A 15294-nucleotide genomic window follows, 5' to 3' on the forward strand; every position below is an offset into this window, starting at 1 on the left:
ATGTTAATATTTATTCACAATGTAATTTATTTTTATGTTTTTTATAATAACATTAAATGTTATAATAATGTTATAATATAATATAATATTATAATAAATACTTATAATAATGTTAACTGATAAATAATACATATTTATTTATAATGTTATAATGTTTTAATAGTTTATATATATATATATATATATATATATATATATATATATATATATATATACTGTATATATATACTGTATATATATATATATATATATATATATATATATATATATATATATATATATATATATATATATATATATATATATATATATTTATTCATCTTTGCTAATGTTGGTAAATGGTAAAAAAGTTGTTTGTTGTTTATTCATGTTAACTCACAATGTATTAACTATCGTTAACAAGCATGACTTTGGATTTTATTCTTGCAATAGTAAATGCTGTACATTAATTATGCTGTACAAGTATTGTTCATACTTAGTTTATATTAGTTAAACCGTTAACATTAACTAATTAAACTACTGTAAAGCGTAACTGTTGTATGTTGTTCTTTTATATTTGTATGTAGTTTATATGTATTTTATATTTATTTTGTTATATTTGTCAATGTATGTGTTTTTGAAACATTTCACCAATATCTATGTTAAATGTATGTTCGTTATGCAGTATTATAAATACATTTTGTAATGATTAAGTATTGTGTACTTTATTTCATTATTGGACATATTAATACTGAATACAATTGTACAGGCTAAAACAATATTTAAAAATAACCTGTTGACCGACTGTGGGCCACCAACAGACACTTATTTAAAACCAGCAGTCCAATGGCGGACCACCGTCGGAAAAGCGGCGGCAGCCGCTGGTGGGCCGCTGGAATAATGATGAGCAAATTGCCTGTGACGTACTTACGATTAAAGATCATTGCATTTACACACAAAATACATTTGCTCACATAAATTTAAGTTATGCATGTTTAAGTGCATATGTTAATCTTAAAATGTATAGTAATTAATATAAATGTTGTGTTCTGATAAGAAATTAAACTTCATTGCATACTGAATCTTTGATTATGAACATTGCATGTATCCTGGACAGTTACTGTACGTAGACATAATAAGATGCAGCTAAGTCAAAGTAATACACATTTCCTTTTTAGAAATGTAACTAAAATCACATAGAGTACTAAAACATTACTGTCTCTTCTGCTTTAGACATTACTGTCTAACCTCTTCTGCTCAGCTTCCAGATGATTGTTTTAACAGGCTGTAATGTGTATTTTTGGTTTCAGGTTGTGTAGAAAGATTAGAGATCTACAGCAGATAAGCATGGCAATTCAGGTGATTAGTCAACTTTTCAAATCAGCTTTTGTAGTTGTCATTATTTTAAAAAAATTTAGATTAGATTAGATTTGATTCAACTTTATTGTCATTACACATGTACAAATCCAAGGCAACAAAATGCAGTTTAGGTCTAACCAGCAGTACATTAGCAGCAATTGCAGGATACAGATATAAGTTATAAAGTGCAGTTATAGAAAAACTATGGTGATATTTACAGATGGATGTACTATAAACATTAAATACAGGTTGTATTAGCTATTGACAGAAATTTACAATAAATGAAAATATTTACTGAAAATATTTACTGGTAATACTGCTATTAATAATCAGAAGTGTGCAGATAGATAAACATAATTACAAATGTTTATGTACAGTGGGTGTACATAATTACAAATGTCAATGTCCAGTGGGTATGTACAGTTCAAACAAGTGAGTCAGTGCAGTGTAGTGCAATGAATATGTGCAAATGTTAAATAGTGCAGTGATTGCGAGGAGTATAAGTTAGAGGAGAGTGGGGGTGTATTGGGGAGCAAAAGAGTCATTAAGGGGCAGAGTTCAAAAGAGTGACAACTCTGAGTCTGGGGAAAAAGCTGTTCCTCAGTCTGCTGGTTTTTGTCCAGGGGACACCAAAACACATTTTTTGAGCTGTTGACAGAGGTATATGTGTCCCACACTGCTAAAAACACTATTAGGACACCTATATTTCACTAAAAAGTGTTAATTGGTTGTTTTTGCGTTATTTTAAGCAAATTCGTACTTCCGGTTTGAAACGAATTTTTGAAGCTGCGTCACGGCCATGAGATAATAGCATGTATTCCAGCGTGCAGACTGGACGTCTGTGCCAGAGTCTTATTACGTCTTACAGTGTGCTGCATTAATGCATGAGTAAGGCTTGGTTCAAACCAATCAGCGTGCTCTATTGTGCAACTTCATTAATATTCATTACTGTCACAGTGTTTAGACGACAGAGACGCCACGTTGTGTTGGCAAAACAAGCGTGAAGTGTTGCTTTTATAGTTTGCTGCCGTTAAGTTTTGTTTTAATTTTCTCTCTGTGAGAGCTCATCTGGAGTCACAAGTTAGCACTACAACCAAACTATAACCTCGTGTAGGATTTTGTGACCGGAAGTGATGTTTTGTAAACAAATTTCGGGAGGAGCATGCGCAGAAGTTTCAGTATCGAATACGTCATTTACAATTATCCCTTCATCAAATCAGTTCTTGAGCAACCCCTATATATACCCAAGCTGTCTTACCTGCAGCATCTCACGACTTTAGTATTGGCACATCCAATCGCTGTAGAATTGTCCAAACAGCAAATTTCCATGAGGATGACACGGCTCCTCTTGCAAACTCCAAGCCGACGTCCAGCGCATCAGCACTCGGCAGAGCATATCAACAGAATCCGCTGTCTTAACTTAGGCCTGCCACGCCGCTGCTCTTCCAGACACCGGCAACACACCCTGAGCCGCTCCCCAGTTGGAAACCACCAGCCCAGATCAAGCGAGTGCCAGGCCACCGCTCTACAGGCGAAGCGCCACCATCGGCCAATTCGCTATGACAGCGTGAGCACGTCTCCGCTACGGCCCATGAAATGGTAATTATAACGTTTACAAAGTGATTTATTACTTTCGAATATCATGATCACAATATATATGTCTACACCTCATTCATGATGCAAGTGATTAATTTTTATAAATTGTTAAAATTTTTGGTATTTGTTACACAGCAAGCCCAAAAATGGTTGCGTACAACATGACTTTGTATAAACTAACTTATAGTGTAATATGTTTAAAATTGATCATAAACAAATAATTTCTCAACTTACTGCACGGGGAGACTCAAGAAATGTTAATTATAATGTTTACAAAGTGATTTATTACTTTTAAAATCACTATCACAGTGCATACGTCCACACCTCATATCTGACGGGCAGAAAGTGATTAAATTTTATAAATTGTTAAGTTTTTGGTAATTGTTATGCAGCAAGCAATGGTTGCGTACACTGATTTTGTATAAAATTAACTTTATTGTGTGATAAGAATTTAAAGTGATCATAAACTATTAAATTTCTCAACTTAAATGAGTGGCGGCTTGGACCCGGAAACATTATTACATACATCACCAACAGGTCACCACCTAATAAGCGGACTCTTCCTTCATGCCGCTTGCAGATTAACCAGGTTTGTTCAGGCCCTGATGCAAGTTCAAGCGTGAGGCCGCTTCCGCTGATGTCACCAACACCGGCAGCCCCTTCTCTCTTCTCTTTTCTTTCCACCTGTGATCCTAGGGCCATCAGTAGCATGAGCATGCCTCCGCAATGGGCTCTAGCCCCCAACTTTCTTCAGGCCCCGACGCAAGTTCCAGCGTGAGGCTGCCTCCGCTGACGTCACTAGCGCCGATAGCTTTCCTCTCTTCTCTTTTCCTTCCTCCTGTGATCCTAGGGTCATCAGTAGCGCGAGCATGCCTCCGCAAATGGCTCTAGTCCCCAACTTTGTCAGGCCCCAATGTAAGTGCCAGCGCGAGGCTGCCTCCGCTGACGTCACTAACGCCGGCAGCCCCTCTTCTCTTTTCCTCCCACCTGTGATCCTAGAGTCATCAGTAGCACGAGCATGCCTCCGCAAACGGCTCTAGTCCCCAACTTTCTATCAGGCCCCGACGTAAGTGCCAGCGCAAGGCTGCCTCCGCTGACGTCACTAACGCCGGCAACCCCTCTTCTCTTTTCTTCCCACCTGTGATCCTAGGGTCATCAGTAGCGTGAGCACGCCTCCGCAAACGGCTCTAGTCCCCAACTTTCTTTCAGGCCCTGACGCAAGTTCCAGCGTGAAGCTGCCTCCGCTGTCGTCACTAACACCGGCAGCCCCTCCACTCTTCTCTTTCGCTTCCACCTGTGATCCTGGGCCACGTTAGACTATTTTTCTTAGATTCATCGTCTAGGTACTTAACATGTATAAACTTAAATACGTTATTAACGTTTACATAGACAACACGCGTATATAAAATAAATCGTTTAATTAAATAAATTTGATAAGTAATTATGAACTAATAATAACACCAAGCGATAAGCAACTTCAGCTCAGAAATCATCCAGAATCCCATGACTAGCTTACCCCATCTATTTTCACAGCGATTCAAGTCGTAATTGCATTCAATAAAAGCCATGGAACTCCATTCAAACTTTCGGCTACTACTCAATGCTCCTCGCACTACCTTAAGTTCCTTTAATACTATCAATTACGTTTTCCACAGAAATTAAACTGAAAAGTCAGTGGAAATGCGCCATCATTGCCCCCCTTTTACTATTTCAACCCCTAAAACTTTCCTAATCCTGGTCATTAACCCCTTCAAGGAGTTCTATTATAAGGATGCTCTCTCACTGGGGACTCACACCCTATTACGTACTACTGCAAGCACAGGGTCTGCTTCCACTCTAGACATACGCCTTATTACGCTCCACTGCAAGCGCAGTGACTGCTCCTACGATAGACGTACACATTTTTATTATTATTATGCACCACTGCTAGCGCAGTGACCACTCTCACTGGAGACGCACACCTTATTTATCATGCACCACTGCAAGCGCAGTTACCGCTCCTACAGGAGTCACACACCTTATCATTTTGTATTATTGCAAGCGCAGTGACTGCTCCTACAGGAGTCGCACACCTTATCATTTTGTACTATTGCAAGTGTAGTTACCGCTCCCACCGGAGTCACACTCCTTATCAATATGCACTACTGCAAGCGCAGTGACCGATTCTACGGGAGATGCACACCTTATTACATACTACTGCTAGTGCAGTGACCTCTCCTACAGGAGACACACACCTTATTATCATGCGCCACTGCTAGCGCAGTGATCGCTCCTACGGGGCATGCACACATTAATATTATGCACCACTGCAAGCGCAGTGACCGCTCCTACAAGAGACGCATACCTGATTACACACTGCTACTAGGGCAGTGACTACTCATACGGGAGACACACACCCTAATATTTTGCACCACCGCAAGCACAGTGACTGCTCCTATGGGAGAAGCACACCTTACTATTATGTACCACTGCGAGTGTAGTGGCAGCTCCCACTGGAGACGTACACTTTATTATGCACCACTGCACCACTGCAAGCGCAGTGACTGCTCCTACGGGAGACACACACTTGATTACACACTACTGCTAGTGCAGTGACCACTCCTACGGTAGACGCACATCTTATTATGCACCACTGCTAATGCAGTGACCGCTCCTACGGGAGACGTACACCTCATAATTATGCACCACTGCAAGCACAGTGACTGCTCCTATGGGAGACGCACACCTTATTACACACTGCCGCTAGGGCAGCGACCACTCATACCTCATACAGGAGACACACGCCTTATTATTATGCACCACTGTTAGTACAGTGACTGCTCCTACGGGAGACGTACACCTTATAATTATGCACCACTGCAAGCGCAGTGACCGCTCCTACGGGAGACGTACACCTCATAACTATGCACCACTGCAAGCGCAGTGACTGCTCCTTACGGGACATGTACACCTTATAATTATGCACCACTGCAAGCGCAGTGACTGCTCCTACGGGAGACGGACACCTTATTACACACTGCCGCTAGGGCAGTGACCACTCATACCTCATACAGGAGATACACACCTTATTATTATGCACCACTATTAGTACAGTGACCGGTCCTATGGGAGACGTACACCTTATAATTATGCACCACTGCAAGCGCAGTGACCGCTCCTACGGGAGACGTACACCGTATTATTATACACCACTGCAAGCGCAGTGACCACTCCTATTTGAGACGCATACCTCATCATACACCAATGTCAGCACAGTGACAGCTATTACGGGGATGCATACTTTTAACACACACCATTGCTAATGCAGTGACCGCTCCTACGGAAGACGCCCGTCTCCCGTTGGAGCAGACACTTTTGCTGGAGACATTCATCATGCACCACTATCAACAAAGCAAATGCTTCCTCCCGAAAAACATACGTTATAACTCTACAGCACCCCCCCAAATTTTTAAGATCAGCAAATTTTGTTGGGCTTGCACATTGTCTGGCTGCTGTCCTGTAACCAAATAGCGTTTTGGGGAGCGTTCTGGGGCCGGGCTAGATACTTCGCTTGAATCCCAACTCCTCTTTGTTTCCTGATAAGGGGAATAACTCGAGTTGGGGTGTCTCCTCGAGCTCAGAGCCCTCCCCCGAACAGCACGCCAAATATGCTTTATACTTAAACGAATGCAAGTGTGAACTCGTGAAGTGATGTTTTGTAAACAAATTTCGGGAGGAGCATGCGCAGAAGTTTCAGTATCGAATACGTCATTGACAATTATCCCATCATCAAATCAGTTCTTGAGCAACCCCTATATATACCAAAGCTGTCTTACCTGCAGCATCTCACGACTTTAGCATCCCTCCACCACCCCGTCACCTCACCTCTTGCATTGCATTCTCGGGGGGGAGCGTTCTGGGGCCGGGCTAGATACTTTGCTCGAATCCCAACTCCTCTTTGTTTCCTGATATGGGGAATAACTCGAGTTGGGGTGTCTCCTCGAGCTCAGAGCCCTCCCCCCGGACAGCACGCCAAATATGCTTTATACTTAAACGAATGCAAGTGTGAACTCGTGAATAACACACGTGGCTTTCTGACGCTACCTGCCGAGTGCATCTAAGTTTCCGGGAAATGCTGAGTTTTTTTTTCTCTCATTCGCCGTGTGGTATCAAACATTGCATGAAAATACACGCTTAGAGCAGTTTCTCGAATCAAATATCTCGTTTGTCGCGAGGGACATGAATGAATTCCCTGAATAAAAGAGCCAAACTGCAGTTAAAGTCCACCATTTAATAATTTGGCAAATAATTCGACTACAGATGTCCATGTAAACACAGTCCCTTTGTCTGCTGTGGGTGTGTGTTTTGACTCTGAAATTCAGCGCGTCCAAATAGACACTCCCACACCAAGCCTCTTTTCTTCCTCCGACACTCCCCCCTAAACAAAGCTGGACACGCCCACTTTTCTGACTTTTTCCAAAGTAGAGGTGTGAAAACACCCTGCTGAAACGAGGGAGTTTCATGGCCCTTTAAGAAGACAGTGTTTCTTCTAGATCAGTGGTTCTCAAACTTTATTTTATCAAGTACCACCTCAGAAAAAAATTGTCTCTCCAAGTACCACCAAAAATTAGCAGTATTGAAATACAGTACCATAGTAGGCCCAGTAAAGCAGCTACAACTCTGCACAGTTAAAAAAACGTGGCTGATTACCTCAGAAATATAGGCTATATGTCAATAACGGCATATTATATACATCATTTTTGATAAATTATTAAATGTGTGTAGCATGTACATGACATATTTCATTCCTCCGCGTACCACCAGAAGGAAGCCTGTGTACCACTGTTCTAGATGTCCTCTATTTAAATTTGTAATGAGCATAGTCAAGTTTTCTCATGTCATGAAAATACAACAAAATGTCATGTAGTGGTTTATTTCTTTTTTTATCCAATGGTTCCTTGTGTATAATTTTCAGTTTTACACACAAACACATGTTATGTAATATAACCACAGTCATTGTCATTTTAAACTGAAGCTAAAGCTAATAGTTAAAGCATGGAGATTTGTTTTATGTTCTACATACATTTTTTTAGATAATGAATAATTGGAAAATCCACTCATTTTTGTAAACTTCCAAGGTGTTTTTCTTTCATATTACTTTTTAAAACACAGGTGTGAGTAAAACGAGAACTTTTACCTTTCGATAGGTTTGGGTATAGTTTTCAATACTTTAAGGCACTGACTGTCTTTATGTTCAAAACCAAATGTAATACTTCAGAATAAAACAATAAAACTGAAAGCATACAGAATGCTTGACATGCTGGTGATGCATGTGGTGATGCATAAGGAACAATAATAAAATAATTGAAATTCAGGAGCCAGTATCAAAGACAAGGAATTATTATTGGCATTGATATCTTTGGTGTTTACATTAATTTCATATGTCAACAGACAATTTAATGTGGGCCTATTATTAAAAATCTTTCTTTTAAGTATGTATTTTTTCATTTGAAAAAACAAACATTTCATCAGACAGGTGTATTTATTTTATAAAAAATAATGAATGCTCAACCTCTACTTTCTCACACAGACCAAACTCCTGGATAGCTTGCCGGGTTTTGAAGGTGGTCAAGATCATCCTGCTCTTAAATATTAAACGGCGCCAGTGCACTCACTACACACCAGCTATTGGTGGAGTGGAGAGACAGTGATAGAGCCAATACAGTGGATGGGGATGATTGAGAGGCCATGATCGTGAGGGCCAATTAAGGGACTTTGACTAGGACACCGGACTTACTTTACGAGAAGTGCCATGGGATTTTTAATGACCACAGAGAGTCAGGACCTCGGTTTAACATCTCATCCGAAAGACGGCGGCCACTGACAGTATAGTGTCCCCTTCACTTTTAGCGGGGCATTAGGACTCACACAGACCATAGGTTGAGCGCCCCCTGCTGGACTTTCTAACTAACACCCCTTCCAACAGCAACCTAGTTTTCCCATGTGGTCTCCCATCCAGGTACTGACCAAGCTCAGCCCTGCTTAGCTTTAGTGAGTAACCGGTCTTGGGCTACAGGGTGATATGGCTGTTAAAGCTCTTCTTGTTCTTTTTAAATTTATTGTGTTGGTTTATAGAGCCAAACATGTTAAAATTGTGTTGATGTCCTGATATTTATAGACTTAACTGTATATGTGAGTTAATGTGTTGACTTTGACACACCTACACCTACTGTACCTCCTGGAGAGTGTTCTTGATCTGTTCAACTGTTGTGAAGGGTGTTTTCTTCACCAGGGAAAGAATTCTTTAGTCACACAGTTGTTTCCATGGTCTTCCAGGTCTTTTAGTGTTGCAGAGCTCACTGGTGGGTTGTTTCTTTTAAAAAATTGTTTCAAACTGTTGTTTTCACTAATGTTTTTGCTATCTCTCTGACGGGTGTGTTTTGTTTTTTCAGCCTAATGATGGCTTGCTTGACTGATAGTGACAGCTCTTTGGATCTCATTTTGAGAGTTGAAAGTAACAGTCACAGATTTCAAATGCAATTAGCACACTAGAAATGAACTCTGGACCTTTTATATGCTCATTGTACTTAGGATAATGAGGGAATAACACACACCTGGCCATGGAACAACGTAGAAGCCAACTGTCCAATTACTTTTGGACAGGGGCGGACTGGCCATCTGGCAGACCGGGCAGATTCCCGGTGGGCCGACGTACTTTTTGGGCCGGGCTGATCATCGTCTTATGATCTGATCGGCCCATAAAAGGCTTAGCAGCCTATCATTTTTGTCTGCCTTATTAATTGACGATGCTGTGATCTGTGACTATCTAAAAGTAGATGCTTTTTTCCCGGACAGACAGACCGGGCCGGCCCATGTGACACTCTGCAGCCCATTGGTTCTTTTCTCTATTGACATTGGGCTGGCCCAATCACAAGCTCCTATTTTGGGCTCTGTATGAGCGTGCATCGTCTGTGTGTATTTGTCGAAATAGTCGAGAGTCAGAAAGAAGAAACGGAAGGGAGGCGCAGAGAAATCGCGGGAAACACACTGGTGTTTCATTTAGCGGTTCTGAAGAGTTCTCCGTTCATTCTAGTACACGGCTAAAAACGCAAATCACGTGACCACGCACACTCTGCCAAGAGCTGCAGCCAGTTCAGCGGGTGAGCATAAACCCCAGGTGAGAATATGGTGCATGTCGGACAATTCATCAGAGATTTACTGCTAGAATATCATCTCACTATAGTTGTTAAACGTGATATTGAATTGATCTTGTCTCTATATAACAACTCTTCTGTCTTTTGAATCACTTGTTCTCAGGTAACTGGCTGAGTGCAAAGATAAGCTAATATATTAATTTATGTTGCCACGTACACTGATTCTGCACATTAATTGATTGCTTACTTTTATCGTATCAATTTATTGTACGTTATACTGTTTTAATGGCCATTATTTATTATTAAAACTAATAATCTGCAAAAGAGACAGGGTAAAGTTCGTTCTTTTCAATGAAAATGAAAGGAGACAGTTATGTTAAAGACCTGTTTTGTTATAAGAATGCAGAGTGAAGATGACGCTCATATAAATATGTAGCTACACAAGGCTGTTTGGTGTCTGTTAATCATAATATCAAAATGAAACAGATTTTCTTATATTGTGTTTTCATTGTTTAGATCAGGGGTCTCAAACTCGCGGCCCGCGGGCCATTTGCGGCCCTCGGTGCAATATTTTGTGGCCCACGCCGACCGCTGTACACTGACAGAATCAGCGGAGCGGGGAGAGATAGCGCTTCCCGCTCCGCTGATTCTATTCGTACACAGCGGTCACTGGCATTCCCCACCCGCCGTGTAAACAAAGGAGCGGGGATGCCGGTGACGTCACCACGCACCCCGCCCCTTTGTTAGACGCTGTGACGGGCGGGAAGAACCAAGGTAAGCTGTTCCCGCCCCTGCCTGCCACTTAGCTACAGCCTGCATCTATATATTATAGGTAGATACAGACTGGTACAGACTGATGTACCTGGAGTGGGGTGGGGGTGTTTTATTTATACATATATACGCCTTTTTTTTAGGTGCAGGGAATGGAAGTTTTGAGTGAGTTCCCCCACTTTTTTCACTAGGACTTGGCCTTTTTGGGAGCACATATTTGTGTAAGATGTTATTCTCCACCTTGAACTTTAATAAGTCAAAGTACAGGTCTAGACTTAATGATGATCATCTTCAAGCCATACTGAGGGTCTCAACTGCTTCCGCTCTAAAGCCAAATGTTGTTCAGATTTGTGAGAAGAAGCTCTGTCAAGTCTCTGGCAGTAAGGAGTACGCAAAAGATGCCATGTTCAGAAGAACTGTTCATAATCTTCACTCAATGTTCTATTAATGTTCAGGACACTTCATGTTCAGAAGACAATTAAAACTGTTAATAATGACATTTGAGGACCTTTTTTTGTGAAATCCCTTATGCGGCCCAGCCTCACCCAGACTTTGCCTCCTGCGGCCCCCAGGTAAATTGAGTTTGAGACCCCTGGTTTAGATAGTGAATTAGCATGCAAGATGAGGAGAATGAGGTTATAAAGTATACTGTTCCCTTTGAAGATTTACCCATGCATTAGCAGACAGTTTTTGTTATGTTTATTATTGAATATAGGCTGAGTGAATAGTGTATTGAATAAGCTAAATTGGCTGTAGTGTATGAGTGCTTATGGGTGATTTCCGATATTGGGTTTGTGGCTGGAAGGGCATCTGCTGCATAAAACATGCAGGAATTGTTGGCAGTTTATTCCGCGGTGACAAGCCCTAATAAATAAGGGACTAAGGTGAATAGTGTATTTTTAGAACTTAACAAAAATCTTTATGGACAGTTTACAGAAATTAAATTGAAATTAAAGTTTATTTATTTATTTCATATATATGGCTTTTGTGTTTTATGAAATAGGAGCTGATAAACATATTGGACGTGCATAGATAGATAGCATTTTGATTGAATGTAGTGGGCCGCTCTGACTCAAAAAATGCCAGGGCCGATTTTTTGCCCCAGTCCAGCCCTGCTTTTGGATGCTTAACAAGTGAGAGGCACATTTGCAAATTGTCGTAATTCCTACACCGCTCACCTGATTTGGATGTACATACTTTATCACAAATTAAAGCTGACAGTCTGCAGTTAATGCACTTCTTGTTTGTTTAATTTCAAATCCATTGTGTTGATGTATAGAGCCAAAAATGTTTCAATTGTGACGGTGTCCAAATATTTATGGACCTAACTGTATATGTGAGTGCCCACACTTGTCCAAGCTCTTGTTTCCTTCTGGCTGCACTATTGTACTGCAGTCAGACCTTCCAGCATGTACTATCAAGATTCTCAGACTAATTCAGCATGCACCACTGAGAGTTGTCATGAATAAACTGAACAGAATGCAAGTCATCATCTTGCATTGGAAAAACAAATACATTTTCACTGACATTTGACGGTTTAAGCTGTTGTAATAATCTGACGTTGCTATGAGCCCATGATTTACTCACCCTAAAGCCATCCTAAATGTATGTGTATCTCTTTTTTCGGATCAACACAATCAGTTTCATAAATAAAAACTCTGGCTCTTCTTTTATGATGGCTGTGAATGACTGCCATGGCCATGTGAAGTATGTTTATTGTGGGTGGATGAATAGATGCATTTTGTAGCTTTAAACTCATAGCAGCAGTTCACAGCTTTTATTGACCTGAAAGAGTCAGGATGTTTGATAAAATGCTGATTGTGTTCACTTGAAAGTTGTACAAAATTAATGACCATGAAGCCAAATTTATTTTTACAGTTTTTGCTTGTAGTTTTGTGAAATGTTTTTCTTTTTTTAATTCAGCAGAATATCTCAGGAAGCCCAGCTATTAGTTTTTTTTTTTTACAGATTTGTCCCTTTGTATTTTTGTATCTTCACAATAATGTATTACACATGTTTTTCCTATTCTTTAAATTATTTGGGACACAATAGAATGTCTGTACAATGATAAATATTGTGAATATCCATTTTCTTTTAATTAAGATGTTATATAAGTAAATAACACCTTGCTACTTTTATAGAAATATATACTATTTAATAATGTCTGAAAATGTTGTTTTGTTATATTTTTCTAAATGCTATCCTCCATTTTGTCTAAAGTAATATTTCTGTATTTAAGCAATTCAAATGTTTAGCTACAGATTTGGTCCTTTATACTAGAAATTTACTATGTTTTTTTTTTTTTTTTTTTTTTTTTACAACATTTCTTGGTAATTGTAGGTACTAATATCTGTTTTTTTTTTTTTTACAAAATTATTCTAGGTAGCCAGAAAATAACTAATCTTTCTGTAAAATAAGGATTTATTCAGTAAATTCTTAGTTATTGTAAATGGAAAACTGTACTTTAAAAGTAAATTACTGTAAAGCAATTTTACAAAATAACCCATTAAAACCTAAGATTTATGGTGATTAACCAGATAGTTGTTTTTTTTTTTTTTTTTAGTAATTTCACAGAATGGATCAGTTTTTCCAGTTTAAATGCTAATTATTAACATTATTACCTGTCATTTAATGAACTTTGACAATAAAGTCTGTTTAGTATTTTTACAGTTTTAGCTTGTAATTTTTGTAATGGTTATTTTCTCTAATTTAAAAAAATATCTCTGGAAGCCCTGCTGTCAGCCTTTTGACTATTTTTTACAGATTTTGTCTTTACAGTGTGTGTGCTATAACATGCCAAACAGGATCATGAAAGAAACATTCAAAAAGCAACTCATAATCACCTTAATCATATTACTGTCTTATTCAGATTAAGGCAAATCATTTGATTACTGATGTACATGTAAACGTAGTCATTGTTTTTAAATTTGTGCAGATGTGCCAGTTCTTATCTAGCCTCTGCATGTCTTTAACCAGAACACCATTTCTTAAGCTGAAAATGTCAGCCAGAGAGGCAACCATTGGTGAAGGTATGTATTCATCACACTGTGGGCCCTCTAGACTGGGTGCACATTTCACCTCATAGCTGAAAAATAAGGTGCCATGATCTAAAGGACAAGCATCATTAACAACTCCACGTTTAAGTGTAGAATAACATGTACCAAGATGATCACGATTCCAGAAGTCATCATCGGCATATACTTCAAAAGTTAATGTACTGCCGATTTTGATATTAATATGACCAAAATTAAATGTTTCTGGCCAACGTGAATTGTCATTATTATCAATAGTCTGAGTACATTTGTTTTGTGTTTGATGTTTGATTTCTACATAACCATCTGTTTGAGACCATGTATCTCCATACAGACCTTTGGCTCTGAGATTGTAGACCTTCAGGGTGGCGAGCCCTTTTTCAGTTGGACAGCAGTTGGACTTCATAATTCGGCTACTTTGACAAACACAAACACAAGGATCTCTCGCACTGCACTTCTTACCAAGCTTACAAGGCTCAGAGCAAATCTTCCTGAGGGCATTTTCAATGATGTATTCTTCAACAGCTTTCTTCAGCCCTTTTCTGGCAGGGTGTTTAGCACTCAGTAAGAAATGGAGGGGTTTCAGAGTATACTGCACAACATCAGGGAGGCTCTTCAAAACTCAAGCCAGCTTTTAAGGGCATTTGGGTGTGATGATCCAGAAAAAAGCAGATCTTCTCCATTTATGTTCCCTCCAATTATCTCTGTCTGACGCTCACTAAACTTGCTGCTCATCTTCAGATTTGTGCCCAACTTCTGTTTAAGTTCTTGACATAAACGTGCCTCTGCCTCCACAGTTAATGCTTTATATATGCCCGAGGCTTCTACATCCAAACAGTCTTTAATTGCAGTGTCTGAAAGTCCACTCATTGATGCCTAACAGGTTTTTATGGCTGTTATGGCTTTCATGTGTCCCCCTAACATTACACTTGTGGTATTGTGAGTGCCATATTTGTAGATCAGCCTGCGGTAGGCGAATATTTCATAGAATGCAGGCAGTAATTTGATTGCTTGAAGAATATCAATAGTCACCCAAATTTCTGGCCGGGGCTCTCATTTCTGTTCTGCCTTCATCTATCTTATTTCATTTTCTTAGCAACACCCATTTCAACAATTAAAATGCTAACCAAAGAATGAAATGATGCTCTGCCTTGCATTTTTCTAAATTTAGGACTGTTTCAGGTGGATGTATTCATGTAGTCATGATTGAGGAAAAAAGTACAAAGAACTTCCATAGCAGAGGGACTATATAATATGTCCACCTTTCACAACAATTGCAGAAGCACATCTCGCTGTCATAGTGCCAATATATTTCCTGAGAAGAACTGAGAAAAGGAAAGGGTTTCCTTTGACTTTTGTGAGGGAACATGATTGTGTGACATAGCAAAACAGGGAACCTACTGTATCACAACGGTACCACAAGT

The 15294-nt window shown here is 39.5% G+C and overlaps 1 pseudogene; it reads right to left on the bottom strand.

The window, feature by feature from the left end:
- Window positions 1–13658: 13658 nt before the first annotated feature.
- On the bottom strand, window positions 13659–14875 carry LOC103909246 (perforin-1 pseudogene; annotated as a pseudogene).
- Window positions 14876–15294: the final 419 nt, after the last annotated feature.

This window comes from Danio rerio, chromosome 19 (assembly GCF_052040795.2).
Source record: "Danio rerio strain M-AB ecotype USA chromosome 19, GRCz13ab, whole genome shotgun sequence".
NCBI classification, from domain to species: domain Eukaryota; kingdom Metazoa; phylum Chordata; class Actinopteri; order Cypriniformes; family Danionidae; genus Danio; species Danio rerio.